At 39.8% G+C, this 16,563-nt stretch overlaps 1 pseudogene; it reads right to left on the bottom strand.

The window, feature by feature from the left end:
• Positions 1-16,235, bottom strand: part of LOC124041270 — a 29,484-nt pseudogene extending 13,249 nt beyond the window's left edge.
• Positions 16,236-16,563: the final 328 nt, after the last annotated feature.

The following is a 16,563-nucleotide window of genomic DNA, read 5'->3' as shown; positions in this document are numbered from 1 at the left end:
AAATATTTGTGGTGTGTCCTTAAAAATAATGTGTGCCAGTGTGCCAATTTCAAACAGTGTTACTCACCAAAAGCTGGTCTTAACGGTAATTCAATTAGGTATGGCACAGTAGCCGAATCAGTAGCCTATAACCAATGTTTTATTAAAATATCAGGAGCAGCAAAACAGCAGACATTCACCTTGTTTTTTATATTCAACATGATTTTTGTCCACGTAGCTTCTTTGAAAAGTTTTGCCTTATTAAGCCTATGTGGGATGCCCACTGAATGAAATGTCCGCTTTCATCTGTTGGACCTAACTGTGTTATCGTGGGAATTCCGATTGCCGCCCTTTTCTGCTAAATCTGCTTGTTTGTTTACCTTTCAGGTGGCAAAGTCACTAACCGGCCATATAAATGGCGATGTGTAGGCTAATATTTTATAACATTTGGGAAATGTCCAAGTGTCCATTGCTCGAACAGGCAGTGCATTTTTTTGAAATGTGAATATTTCCATGTTGAAGTCAATAAAAAAACAAGATTGGCTACAAGTTTGTTATAACTAGGCTTATTCTACAGTTACTGTATACTGTTTTAAAAACATATTTCATGGATAGGACAAACATCCATGCCTCCTACTGAATGGCCCATAGGCCTATGTATGCAAACATTACCCTATGCTCATGGAACAAGATGTGTGATTTATGAAATCATACTTTTTTTTCTTTGTTTAATTTGATTTAAAAAAAAACTTATTAGGAAGATTCAGAATGGGTTTATGGTGAGAACGTACATGGGTCGAATGCAATTCAATATAATCTGCTATTTCTGGAGAACTGCCAATATGATCTGTAAGATGGTTCCAAGCATTACATTTGCAATCAGTATAAAGTCGAGTGAACATTCCCCCTTTCTCTTTCTATTGGATCTTTTTCTAGCTCTTGTGAAAAGTTTGGATGTGCATAAAACTCTCCATAGTCTAAAATGCCTTGTCTGTATTATACGCACATGGGGAGCAGCTATGGTGGCTGTAACTGTATTTAGACATGTAACTGTAACTGTATTTAGACATGTAACTGTAACTGTATTTAGACATGTAACTGTAACTGTATTTAGACATGTAACTGTATTTAGACATGTAACTGTATTTAGACATGTAACTGTATTTAGACATGTAACTGTATTTAGACATGTAACTGTAACTGTATTTAGACATGTAACTGTATTTAGACATGTAACTGTATTTAGACATGTAACTGTATTTAGACATGTAACTGTAACTGTATTTAGACATGTAACTGTATTTAGATATGTAACTGTAACTGTATTTAGACATGTAACTGTATTTAGACATGTAACTGTAACTGTATTTAGATATGTAACTGTAACTGTATTTAGACATGTAACTGTATTTAGACATGTAACTGTATTTAGACATGTAACTGTATTTGTGGTCCTTCTGTAGCTCAGTTGGTAGAGCATGGCGCTTGTAACGCCAGGGTAGTGGGTTCGATCCCCGGGACCACCCATACGTAGAATGTATGCACACATGACTGTAAGTCGCTTTGGATAAAAGCGTCTGCTAAATGGCATATATATTATTAGACATGTAACTGTATTTAGACATGTAACTGTATTTAGATATGTAACTGTAACTGTATTTAGACATGTAACTGTAACTGTATTTAGACATGTAACTGTAACTGTATTTAGATATGTAACTGTATTTAGATATGTAACTGTAACTGTATTTAGACATGTAACTGTATTTAGACATGTAACTGTAACTGTATTTAGATATGTAACTGTAACTGTATTTAGACATGTAACTGTATTTAGACATGTAACTGTATTTAGACATGTAACTGTAACTGTATTTAGACATGTAACTGTATTTAGATATGTAACTGTAACTGTATTTAGACATGTAACTGTATTTAGACATGTAACTGTAACTGTATTTAGACATGTAACTGTAACTGTATTTAGATATGTAACTGTAACTGTATTTAGACATGTAACTGTATTTAGACATGTAACTATTTAGATATGTAACTGTAACTGTATTTAGACATGTAACTGTAACTGTATTTAGACATGTAACTGTAACTGTATTTAGATATGTAACTGTAACTGTATTTAGACATGTAACTGTATTTAGACATGTAACTGTAACTGTATTTAGACATGTAACTGTAACTGTATTTAGACATGTAACTGTAACTGTATTTAGATATGTAACTGTAACTGTATTTAGATATGTAACTGTATTTAGATATGTAACTGTAACTGTATTTAGACATGTAACTGTAACTGTATTTAGACATGTAAATGTAACTGTATTTAGATATGTAACTGTAACTGTATTTAGACATGTAACTGTAACTGTATTTAGACATGTAACTGTATTTAGACATGTAACTGTAACTGTATTTAGACATGTAACTGTATTTAGACATGTAACTGTAACTGTATTTAGATATGTAACTGTAACTGTATTTAGATATGTAACTGTATTTAGATATGTAACTGTAACTGTATTTAGACATGTAACTGTAACTGTATTTAGACATGTAAATGTAACTGTATTTAGATATGTAACTGTAACTGTATTTAGACATGTAACTGTATTTAGACATGTAACTGTATTTAGACATGTAACTGTAACTGTATTTAGATATGTAACTGTATTTAGACATGTAACTGTATTTAGACATGTAACTGTATTTAGACATGTAACTGTAACTGTATTTAGATATGTAACTGTATTTAGACATGTAACTGTAACTGTATTTAGACATGTAACTGTAACTGTATTTAGATATGTAACTGTAACTGTATTTAGACATGTAACTGTAACTGTATTTAGACATGTAACTGTATTTAGACATGTAACTGTATTTAGACATGTAACTGTAACTGTATTTAGACATGTAACTGTAACTGTATTTAGACATGTAACTGTATTTAGACATGTAACTGTATTTAGACATGTAACTGTATTTAGACATGTAACTGCATTTAAACTAGCTAAAACACGTTCATGTTTCCTTTTTATTAGAATTTGATTAGAATTATACATTGTCTTTGTATGCCTTGTGCATAGCCTATTGACTACGTTTAGCATGTCCATGTCCGGACTGCAATATACAGTAGGCCTTTTACATTCAGCATAACAGTGTGAATGCTATAGCCTATGTGTAACAATGTATTTCCATATTGAAGCAATACGGCTATGCCGTATTAAGTGATATGACATGCTATTCTATAAAATCCTTTCTCCGTAATTAATATTACCTGATTGAGCTAATCATGTAAATGTAATTGACTAGAGGTCCGGGGCACCACAAAATAATATTTATAGAGCTGTTATCTTCCGAATAAACTCTTAAAGACCTAGTAATATTTTACATCAATAGCAGTCAAAATTAATCATCACCTTAATTCAGTCTCATCTGAAAGTTGTACAATATTGGTTATCTTCACGAACCCTGGCTAACAAGAATCAGCAATACAAAATACCGAACTCATCACACAGAATTACATATACAAAGAATGAATCATACCTTGATTACAAATTACGTCATAAAGGAAAATTTCCCTAGCGGGCGGAACAGATGTGACAGCTGCTTACAAAAAAGAAAAGGGGCTAGGTTTGAGTGAAAGAGCGGGAAGACTGAGGGACAAAGGAAGAAGCTGTGCTGTCATAAATGCAATATCTTATGCATTCTAAATTACCGCCCATTTGGAAAAGGAAAATGCTATAAATATTTACTCTGAGCTGCGCTTCGGTAGGTTGGTGATAGATGGAAGGCCGTGTTGCCAAACCGAGTCCTTTGAAGAAGGTGGTCAATTGGATACGTTGTAGTAATGTCGTTGTGTGGTAGACAGGATACTCTATCTGGTCTTTCCTAGACCACGTTTGCAGCTGCTGTTGCTAACTGAACGACTAGGAGATATCACTTCTGTAGTGAATAAGAGTTCAAAGTTCATACCATTCGCAACCAAAGCTCACGCTGAGGTTGGCTTAGTTCTGTAGTTGACATGTTAGTCCTTTTAATGCAGAGGCTGCAGACCTCACGTACTTGGAGCAGGAGGTTACATTTTCATCAAGGCTTTATATAGTGGAGCGAGAAGGGTGTGTTTGAAAAGTTTTATAACCCATGTCTCCTCACAGGGGCATGCCACTGATTGAACAGAGCCCTAACCTTATGAAAACCCAAAATCTCATTTGGAAGCTAAAATTGCCATTAATTTTATATTCAAACATTTAAATTGAACAACAATTCCATGTGACTCCGATAACTACAATGTGCAGACTTTCCACTGCAGAGTTTGTCATACTATCATTGATGAGAATGTCCCAGATGACAACCGAACTGACATCATATTCATTAAGTACCACCGCATATGTTCAATTGGTCGGATTACCAGAATATAGTTCATTTCCCCCCACCTTCTGATGTACCCAGAATCTCTATGTTAACCAAGGGGTTTTCAAATTTCACATCAGTAGGGTAGAGAGGAAAAAGGGGGGAAGAGATATCTATGACTGTCATAAACCTTCCCCCAGGCCAAAGTCATGACAAATGCAATTAGAACATTGTGGACTGCAAACATATCCGAAATATTTAGCAAATATGGATGGGGCAGGCTATTTAATGAACTAGGCTATAATGGACTCACATTTGAATTAGAGCAGATGACAACACAATATATAAAATACGTAAATACACAACTTGAAGCAACCACATATTTAACCATGGAGCATGTTCTGATTGGCCAGTGAGGGGCCATGCCTCGACGCAGAGAGAGCGGAAGGAAGGAAGGAAGGAAGGAAGGAAGGAAGGAAGGAAGGAAGGAAGGAAGGAGAGAGAGAAAGAGAAAGAGAGAGAGAGAGAGAGAGGTACGTAGAAACAGAGTCTGCAGAGTTTCCTGTGTTGTGTTTTAAAACACCATTAAAGAGCTTCAAATCACTGGCAGGACACATTAAAGGGGAAAAGGAGTCCTTTCACTTTGATTTACTCTGGAGCCATCACTTATCCCCGCGTGGCAATTACTATCGTCATGCTGGGCCATGACCTCACCCCAGTCCTGTAAACGCAATTACAATTCAGTGCCCCGTCTGTGTTCCCCACATCCTATCCTCTGGGAGTGAGGGGGGGGGGTGTCCATGTGAAGTGCCTGCTTATAATTTAAATGAAGACAACAGTGTTTACAAGCTACCAACATAACCACCCCCCTATTCCCCTCATTGTGTAGCTTGATCGCTAGATGGACTTTCTCAACATGACTTTCTCAGTGTCACATCTTCTCCACTGTGTCAACAAATAAACTGGGGATTTGGAGTCGTATCAATACCGAAGCTTTAATAAGGGAAGCAGCTGACTGTGGATAACTTCCACAACACATTGGAAGAGGTGTCCGTTTCCCTCCATCTTTTCCATCACAGGAATGATTAGGTAATATGCTAACACAACCTTCCAAAAGTGAGTGGAAGGTGATATATTCTGATAGAACATGAGAAACACATTACGTGTTCTAAAAATAGTCTGTGTTGTGTTGGTGTTGCATTGGCATTCTGTGTCAAGCTCTCTGTAGATGGAAGCCTTCATCTTGCATTTCCTTTGTTTATTCCCAACGGTTGATGTTGTGGCAGATGCGTGTATAATGTATTTTTTAGTGTGCCCATAGCCACCTTTTGAATCCTCAGGGCATTTAAAACTAGGTAGAATCATTAGAACTAGGCTACTGTGGGAGCTCACCTTGCTACAGTCATCCCTCCACCTGTCCCTCCCTTAAAGGTGTCCACTTCCTGTTTGAGTGAATATGGGTTATATGGTGACAGAGTGACCATGAGTCATTCCTGTAGTGAGGGAGGGGTTGACGACAGCTGCTGTAGTATACCTGAATGAATAATTCATTCTCCATATTGTCTGTGTTCTCATTCTTCATGCTTATCTCACAGTTGGTGCTGGGAACAAATATTGTTAATGTGCATTTTACAGAAAAGCCATAGAAATAATATAATTCCATAATTGTCTTTAATGTGCATATTGCCATGTTTCTAGCCCATTTATTTTCAAATGGAAATGTCTGAGATGCACAGTGCAGGAATAAAAAAAACACATGGTGAGGCAGTAAATAAATACATATATAAATAAGTTATGGTAGAGTTAATTCATCTTTGGCTTTTCACTTACAAATGTCACCTTGATGGTGCACTTATGTTAGAGCGTGGAGACCTGGGGGCCTGGGGAGCCAAAGAGGATTTGTAGACAGCAAAGGATGCTTGGCAAGAGAGCTGTCTGACAATCCACAATGACAAGCCTGTCATATGGCAAAACACCAGCGCACACTGCTCAGAACTCCCATCCCCCTCTGGCACTGAGCACTGGGCAAGAGTGGGAGTACAAGAAAATACATATTTATTCCCTCTCCAGAAAAATTATGTTTTGTTTTAAAGTGCTTCGGGAGGGGAGGTGGGGGGCACACATATTTCTGGTAGAGTGAACAAACATAGCTTGAGGAATTTGTTTATATTTAATCATATTTAAACATGACCTTGTTCTGCAGGGGTGGGTGCTGAACTCCCCCGCTCTTTTCCAAGGTGCATGGCGGCGGATCTCCTTTCACTCCAACACTGAAGATGTCAGAGGATGAGCTTTATCTTTATTGAGGAAGCATTTCAAATATCAATGTGTTTCACCAGCAGCCTGGATGAGGGGGGAGAGAGAGACTGGACATTGGTATTTTTCAGTGATAAGACTAAAACGGTATTCCAACAGATCCACAGAGTAGCATATCAGTGCTGTCAGGCAGAACATGAGTATGAGGGTCATATGGATGCAGAAATGGAAAAGAACCCCCCCCCTACACACACAGGGTTAATATCTGGTTATCATGTTCAGTAGATATTGAGAATGGCACAGTGAATCCATTCAGCCTACAGCATCGCCATGTACATGACGTAACCAGAAAATGTACAGTTGAAGTCAGAAGTTTACAAACACATAGATTGGAGTCATTAAAACACGTTTTTCAACCACTCCACACATTTCTTGTTAACAAACTATAGTTTTGGCAAGTCGGTTAGGAAATCTACTTTGTACATGACACATGGAATGTTTCCAACAAGTGTTTACAGTGTAACGTACTGGGTGTAGTGGGTGAGAAGTCAGGCGCAGGAAGCATAGAGTTCAGGGTAGTGCTATATTTAATGCACAAAACGGCGAACATAAGCCAACCCCACGAAAACACAACAAAAAAAATGCCCCAAACATGGGGACTTAAACTGTCCAGCAAAACCCACGAAATGGGAAACACGTAACCCACAGATGTGCACACAAGTTACACAAAACAATCCCGCACAAAGAGCAGGTGGGCCTACTGGTAAATAAAGCCCGACTAATCAGTCTAAAACACAAACAGGTGAAACCAATAAACAGAAAGGGGAAAAGGGATCAGTGGCAGCTAGTAGGCCGGTGACGACGACCGCTGAGCGCCACCCGAACAGGAAGGGGAGCCACCTTCGGTAGGAGTCGTGAAATAAAGGCAGATTATTTAACTTATAATTCACTGTATCACAATTCTAGTGGGTCAGAAGTTTACATACATTAAGTTGACAGTGCCTTTAAACAGCTTGGAAAATTCCAGAAAATTATGTAATGGATTTAGGCTAATTTACATAATTTGAGTCAATTGGAGGAATACCTGCGGATGTACTTCAAGGCCTACCTTCAAACTCAGTGTCGCTTTGCTTGACATCATGGGAAAATCAAAAGAAATCAGCTATGGAACTCAGAAACAAAATTCTAGACCTCCACAAGGCTGGTTCATCCTTGGGAGAAATTTCCAAACACCTGAAGGTACCAAGCTCATCTGTACAAACAATAGTATGCAAGCATAAACACCATGGGACCACGCAGCCGTCATACCGCTCAGGAATCTCCTAGAGATGAACATACTTTGGTGCAAAAAGTGCAAATCAATCCCAGAACAACAGCAAAGGACCTTGTGAAGATGCTGGAGGAAACAGGTACAAAAGTATCTATATCCACAGTAAAACGAGTCATATATTGTAATAACCTGAAAGGCCGCTCAGCAAGGAAGAAGCCACTGCTCCGGAACCGCCATAAAAAGCCTGACTACGGTTTGCAACTGCACATGGGGACAAAGATCATACATTTTTGAGAAATGTCCTCTGGTCTGATGAAACAAAATAGAACTATTTGGCCATAATGACCATCGATATTTTGGAGGAAAAAGGGGGAGGCTTGCAAGCTGAAGAACACCATCCCAACCGTGAAGCACGGGGGTGGCAGCATCATGTTGAGGGGGTGCTTTGCTGCAGGAGGGACTGGTGCACTTCACAAAATAGATTGCATCATGAGGGAGGGAAATTATGTGGATATATTGAAGCAACATCTCAAGACATCAGACGTTAAAGCTTGGTCACAAATTGGTGTTCCAAATGGACAATGACCCAAAGCATACTTCCAAAGTTGTGGCAAAATGGCTTAAGGACCACAAAGTCAAGGTATTGGAGTGGCCATCACAAAGCCCTGATCTCAATCCTACAGAAAATTTGCAGGGAGCACTGAAAAAGCATGTGCTAGCAAGGAGGCCTAAAAACCTGACTCAGTTACACTAGCTCTGTCAGGAGGAATGGGCCAAAATTCACCCAACTTATTGTGGGAAGCTTGTGGAAGGCTACCCGAAATGTTTGACCCAAGTTAAACAATTTAAAGGCAATATTACCAATTACTAATTGAGTGTATGTAAATTTCACTGGGAATTTCATGAAAGAAATAAAAGCTCAAATAAATAATTCTCTCTACTATTATTCATACATTTCATATTCTTAAAATAAATTGGTGATCCTAACTGACCTAAGACAGGGAATTTGTCAGGAATTGTGAAAAACTGAGTTTAAATGTATTTGAATAAGGTGTATGTAAACTTCCGACTTCAACTGTATGTGAACGCCTGCTCGTCAAACATCTCATTCCAAAATCATGGGCATGAATATGTAGTTGGTCCCCACCCTTGCAGCTATAACACTCTTCTGGGAAGGCTTTCCATCAGTGGAGGCTCCTCAGAGGAGGAAGGGGAGGACCATCCTCCTTAGTGAATTTCATAATAATAAAAATGGTAAAACATTAAAAAAGTTTAGATAAAACTATTCTGAATATAATCACGTCACCAAATAATGTATTAAAACATACTATTATGCGAAGGTCTACATTAGCTTCAACAGCACTCTGTAGGGTAGCACCATGGTGAAGCCAGTGGACAGCCAGCTTCCTTCCTCCTCTGGATACATTGACTACAATACAAAACCTAGGAGGCTGGTGGTTCTCACCCAGTTCCAGACTTACACAGTAAGTTCCAGAGATTGTCCTCCAACCTAGAGATAGATTTGTCGTTTTTTAAATTTTCAGTTTCACTTATTTAGCTAGCAAATGCAGCTAGCTAGTTTATCCTACTGAAACACCCAGCTCAAACAGAGGGATGCTATGTTATCTATGTCAGGAGCCGGTTACGAACCCGGGTCTCCGGAGTGAGAAACAGTCACTTAACCAACTGAGCCACGAATAGTCGGCAGAACCCAGAAGATGAGGCAGACACAGCAGTACTTGAGACGGTGTATTTAATGAAGTAAAAAGTGAAGTTCTTCAGGAAAACATGTAACTCCACAACCTCAAAAGGAATTCCACAAGAACAAAGGTAATCCTCCAAGACATAAAGGTAAATCCACAAGGTGGAAGGTATAGCACAAAAAGCCTCAAAAGATACTCAAAAAACAGAATTCCACAAGCGAGTCCACCGGGATCAACAAGAGTTCACAGAGTACTAGGGCTGGGTGCTAACATACAAACACAGAGCACAGAACTGAGGAAAACAAAGGGTTTAAATACAATCAGGGGAAACGAGGCACAGGTGCAAATAATAATGGGGATCAAGGGAAAACAAATGGTCAAAAGGCACAATGGTGACCAAAAACCGGAACAACCCTGTCAGGATTTGGCCAATCTAGCTGGCTATGACTATCCAACACAACACTGGAACTCTTCCAAGTTAAGGTAAGCTTTTGATTTTACTAATGTATTGCCACCGGGGCCCACCAGTGTAACTGCTTACTGACTGTACAATGTAACCTTTACTGCATGATTGTTGCGGGTTAACTACCGCATTAGTTCTATTAGCTATGACTACGACGTTACTTTAGCTAATATGGTGACAACGATGTGTATGTAGCGGTTTGTTTTGGAAAGGTTTTTACAGCTGATGTGTTGTGCATTGAAGTCCGCAAGTGAAGGAAAGAGGTGAGAGGAGGAGAGCGCATGGATGCGAGAAGGAATACACATGCTTCAATTCGTCCAATAGAAACTGGACTGGATTAATGGAATATGAATGACAGTCATTCAATATGCTGTAAGAGAAATACGGCCATGCTCATGAAAAAAACGTCTTGGGGTCTTGCTTCCATTCAGCGACAAGAGCATTAGTGAGGTCAGGCACTGATGTTGGGTGATTAGGCCTGGCTTGCAGTCAGCATTCCAATTCATCCCAAAGGTGTTCGATTGGGTTGAGATCAGGGCTCTGTGCAGGCCAGTCGAGTTCTTGATGTCAACAAACCCTTTTTGTTTGGATCTCACTTTGTGCACTGGGGCATTGTCATGCTAAAACAGAAAAGGGCCTTCCCCAAACTGTTGCCACAAGTTGATAGCACAGAATGGTCTAGAATGTCATTGTATGCTGTAGAGTTAAGATTTCCCTTCACTGGAACTCAGGGACCTAGCCCGAACCATGAAAAACAGCTACAGACAATTATTTATCATCCACCAAACTTTACAGTTGGAAATAAGCATTGAGGCAGGTAATGTTTTCCTGGCATCCTCCAAAACCAAATTTGTCCGTCGGACTGCCTTATGGTGAAGGGTGATTCATCACTCTAGTTAACATGTTTCCACTGCTCCAGAGTCCGATGGCGGCGAGCTTTATACCAATCCAGCCGATGCTTGACATTGCACATACAGTATTTGATCTTAGGTTTGTGTGCATGGCTGCTCGGCCATGGAAACCCACATTTCATGAAGCTTCCGATAAACAGTTCTTGTGCTGACGTTGCTTCCAGAGACAGTTTGGAACTCTGTATTGACTGTTGCAACCGAGGACAGACTATTTTTCCATGCAGCTTCAGCACTCGGCGGTCCTATTCTGTGAGCTTGTGTGGCCTACCACTTCACGGCTGAGCCATTGTTGCTACTAGATAATAATAATAATATATACCATTTAGCAGACGCTTTTATCCAAAGCGACTTACAGTCATGTGTGCATACATTCTACGTATGGGTGGTCCCGGCACAATAACAGCACTTACAGTTGACTGTGGCAGCTCTAGTAGGGTAGACATTTGATGAACTGACTTGTTTGAAAGGTGGCATTCAATAACAGTGCCACGTTGAAAGTCACTGAGCTCTTCATTAAGGCAGTTCTACTGTTAATATTTGTTTGTGGAGACTGCATGGCTGTGTGCTCGATTTTATGGGTGTTGCTGAAATAGACAAATCCACTAATTTGAAGGGGTGTCCACATCACAGTAGGGGAGAACAGCTCATAATAATGTCCTGGAACAGAGCTAATGGAATGGCATCAAACACCTGGAAATCATGTTTTTGATGTATTTAATATCATGCAACTGATTCTGCTCCAGTCATTACCACGAACCCCTTCTCCCCAATTAAGTTGCCACCAACCTCCTGTGGCCAACGTACTTTTGTATATATAGTGTACATCAGATAATGAGTCAAGGTGAAGAGGAGAGAGGGGAGAGAGAATGATTACTTAAAAAGGTAGACCCATGCAGCTCTGACATTGAAGCAACCACTCCTACGTTTGTAGGCCTACATTCTCACTCCTTTAATCCAATTACATGCTGCCTGTTTCGCTTACATACATGTTGGTATTTGTCATGTGTGGATGGAAATATTCATTGGTCACACAGACATGGGGTAGCAAAGGCAGATAAATGTATGTCTTAATCTATTGGTACTGTTTGACATGTGAGGTCTTTATGTTGTGTATACTGTAGGTAGCTTTCAATATACTGTAGCCTATACAGTATACTGTGCATAATAGTCTTCATATCTGTCATTAAACAGATGTATCGTTATGGTTAACAAAAAAGCATAACTGGAAAACATGTTAATTCTTACACCACAGGATGAGGTTGTAACTCATGTAATCTAATTGTTGCACAGTCCCTGCATGTTGTACAGCACTCCCCCATCCAATTAATATGGTTCAATGGTTCCAGAGATGAAATGACATTAGAAAGCCTTCCATCTGCATGACAAACCCAAAACTCTAGGCCCAGAATAGGCCCCCAGTACATTGCATCAGCACTAATGGGCCCTGGCCTTTACCAACATACACCACCTGAGAAATTACAACCTGGGGGTGACATTTAGCCTCACACAGTGGCCCAGACTGGAGTGGGGGAGGAAACTGTGCATCAGCAGGTTACATGTCCTTTGCTGCATGTTGGGTCCACAGCAGCACCTCCATCTGTTTCTCCCATAATGCAATTTGCTTTTAATTTCCTAATGTTCCTCTAATCATCCAAGCCGGGTGTAGCAGGGCTAATAGAGGGGTCATGAGTTGATGTCTGTCCAGAGGATCTAGAGGCTTTAATGGGAACCAGAAAATGTAAACTCCATTATGCCAGACAGCCTGCTATGCTGTTACAAATGGCAGGCCCAAGGAATGACCATTTGTTGCGTTGAATACGGGAAATGTTTGCTGGTCTGTTGGATATTTCACACATGTTGTTTTTTCTACTGTATGTTTTTTTTCTTCTTCTCCAATGCAGGGGCCCAAGATAAAGCTTCTAATGAACTGTATCTGCAAGTTGTTATGTTTGGCCCACTACTCCCTCATGGACACAACATTCTCTCACTTGCATGTGAAATCTTTTTCCAAGAAATGTTCCAACTTAAATACAACTTAAACAAATTGCACCAAAATATTCATGAGTATCATGTTATGGGAAAAAATGGCATGAGGGGGAGTTGTTTTTAGAATTCAGCCCAGAAATATGAATGAATAATAGATCTAAGTGTGGAAGATGTCAGTGAAGAAGATTTATTCCAAACAATTACCCTTCCCACCAAAATCATCTGTACATGAGCATGCAAGCAAATGCTCTTTACCCTTCACAGGCAAATCTTAGAAATGTGTTTCATTTACGCAATTAAAGCACCCTTGACTTGGTACAATACCTACATTTTCAGACTTTGAGCACGCATTTTGTATTCAGATCTCACCATCTCCAAATCTTAAAAAAAAAAACGTTCCCTTAGATATGCTTATGTATGCTGGATTTTAGATCAATGGCATAAAGCCCTCAAAGAAAGGAGCAGAGGGAAAACATCCGCTGTGAGGAACTTAAATAAGAAGCCAGGAGCTAGCATCTGTTTATATTCTCTCTCTTCTAAACTCCAAGCGCCTTTCACTAAAGGACCTCACGGCCAGACGCAAACAGAAAATATTTATTGGGGATGTTCAAACTGGTGTGTGTGTTTGTCTGTTGAAAAAAAATCTTAATTAGAACTTTTGAAGTGCCGGGGCAAAAATCCAAAGTCGTTATTTCTGGCTGGCATTTTATAATAATATATAATATAATAATAATATATGCCATTTAGCAGACGCTTTTATCCAAAGCGACTTACAGTCATGTGTGCATACATTCTACGTATGGGTGATCCCGGGAATCGAACCCACAACCCTGGCGTTACAAGCGCCATGCTCTACCAACTGAGCTACAGAAGGACCACATTTTATCCTTAAATCGGTTTCTGAACCAACCAGTTTGTCATGAATTGAATGAATGTTTTCTTACTACACATTTTCTTCCTGTATTTTCCTGTATATGCTTCTTCCAGTTGCCATACTCCCATGGGCATGATAAACAGTTGGGTAGTAGCTGACCACCTTTCCCTTCGCACACACTGCATAGCAAGCAGCATGCATGAGCCTTTATTGTTTTGTATGGTTGAGGGTCAATCTCATTACATGAGCAATCTGTGATCACCCATAAATCATACTTATCTTCAGGTAATTTAAAAGGCTAAAGATGGCTATGAAGCTGATAGGTGGTTAAATTGACTGATGATATTAGTCAAGCATGAATATTCTGATTTGAATCATTTTATTAAAACAAATATGTTCAACAAATATAATGAGATAAGAATGAAAGTCTTTAGGGCTAGTTGAAGGAGCAGAAAATCTCAAATGTTGGAATGCAGCCGGCAGTTAATAAAACCAAACTTTTGTTCAATCTGTCCCATGAATAAGTAGAGCAGAGACAGAAGGGTGAGGGGTTGGCTGAAAAACACTCTCAGTATCTATCTCCCCTTCCTTTCCAAGACAACTTTTCCAATCCATTTTGTCCTTAAGCTTTAGCCGAGCGTGGAGAGTGAGTTAAGAAAAGCCTGTTTATGCATATAAAAGGAGAGATGGGTCGCGTGCTCAGCCGACAGAAGCGAGGGGAGGTGCGTGTGGGAGTAAACTAGGTTCGGATTCAGCAGGCCTCTTCACCATCATCAAAGCTCTACTCCCCGCTTCCACCAGGGTAAAGCTAATCCCTACACACTGCTCCTCAAAGTGTGATGCAAGGCAAGGCCATTATAGTTTTGTGATTTAATATTTGTTTTTAGATTTTTTATATTAAATTCAGTTTAGTTTCAGTTAGTTTTCAGACTTGATTTACTTGTTTTTATTTAGTTTCAGTTTGACAAAAACATAGCGTATGAGTGGAAGGATAGGAGCTATTTATGTGTTGTAGGTCTATAGGTGATTTTCAGGGGGGATGCCACTTCTTGCCACTTGGGGAAAGTAGGACAAGGTTTGGTTAAGTTTAAATTATAAATCAATCCTAATGTGATTTGGATTTAAAGTACAAGCACCTAGACTGGTGCAAGAAATATGGCGGAAGGAAACTCGCTTGCCCATGTTTACACCAATACAATTTTTTTTTTACTTTAGTAGTTGATGTAAGAAGAATCAAGTACCTTTACCTTTCTCCGACATAAAGAGAGGAAAAACAACATATTATCTCTCTTGGGGAGGGGGCAGTATTTTCACCTCCAGATGAAAAGCGCACCCAAAATAAACTGCCTGTTACTCAGGCACAGGAGCTCGGATATGCATACAATTGGTAGATTTGGATAGAAAACACTATAGTGTGTCTAAAAGTGTTACGATAATGTCTGTGAGTATAACAGAACTGATATGGCAGGCAAATCCCCGAGGACAAACCATCCAAGGGAGAAAGAAATTGAGGTCATAGGATTTTCCAATTTTCCGAGCAGTCTTTAGAAATTGTTCAATGTTTTTCTTTTGAGAAATTAAGAAGTAATCCTATTCATTGTAGGTGGAATCTGGTGCGCGTGATCTGGAGCGCGCTTCATGTTGTTTTTATCCGGTATTAGAAACAGTTTATTCCGTCTTATTATTTTTTTTATATGACACAGTGGCTGTATTAACAAGAAGTTAAGCTTTATTTTGATGTATAACACATATATTTTCAAGAATGTTAAATATTTGAATTTGGTATTTTTTTATTTTTTTATTTTGCACTCTGCAATTTCACCTGATGTTGGCCAGGTGGGACGCTAACGTCCCACCTGCCCATAAGAAGTTTTGTCATGTCACATTAGTAAAGGGAGCATGTCAGTATGTCAGTGATGTTGACGCCAGCGAACCTGAAGCTTTTGACACACTCCACTGCGACCCTGTCGATGTGCATTGAGGCATGCTCTCTCTGCTATCTCCTGTAGTCCATGATCAGCTCCTTCATTTTGTTTACTTTGACGGAGAGGTTTTTTTCTGGCGCCACTCCACCAGGGCTCTCACCTCCACCCTATAGGCTGTCTCATCATTATTGGTAATCAGGCCTACCACTGTTGTGTCGTCAGCAAACATGATGATTGAGTTGGGGAAGTGCATGGCCACGCAGTCATGGGTGAACAGGGAGTACAGCAGGGGGCTGAGTACGCACCCCTGTGGAGCCCCCGAGTTGAGGATCCGTGTGGTGGAGCAGTTGTTGCGTACCTTCACCACTTGGGGTCAGCCAGTCAGGAAGTCCTGGACCCAGTTGTACAGGGAGAGATTCAGATCCAGGGTTCAGCTTAGTGTAGAGGTTGGAGGGCACTATGTTGTTGAAGGCTGAGGAGTAGTCGATGAACAGCATTTTTACATAGGTTTTTCCCTTGTCCCGGTGGGATAGGGGAGTGTGCAGTGTGTCAATATGAAAATTGTAGTGAGTCTCTGGTGTCGAGTAAAAGTGGAGGTGATATGGTCCTAAACTAGCCTCTCAAAGCACTTCATGAGGACACAAGTGAGTGCTACTGAGCAATTTAATTCAGTTACCTCTGCTTTCTTGGGTACAGGAACAATGATGGACATCTTGAAGCAAGTGGGGACAAAAGACTGGGAAATAGAGAGATTGAATATGTCTGTAAACACTTCAGCCAGCTAGTCTGCACATGCTCTGAGGACGCGGCTTGGGATGCCGTTGT

The sequence above is a fragment of the Oncorhynchus gorbuscha genome, linkage group LG01, assembly GCF_021184085.1.
Source record: "Oncorhynchus gorbuscha isolate QuinsamMale2020 ecotype Even-year linkage group LG01, OgorEven_v1.0, whole genome shotgun sequence".
Classification (NCBI taxonomy): Eukaryota; Metazoa; Chordata; class Actinopteri; order Salmoniformes; family Salmonidae; genus Oncorhynchus; species Oncorhynchus gorbuscha.
Note: the sequence above shows the minus strand (reverse complement) of the source record. Positions and strands in the feature narration are given on the sequence as shown.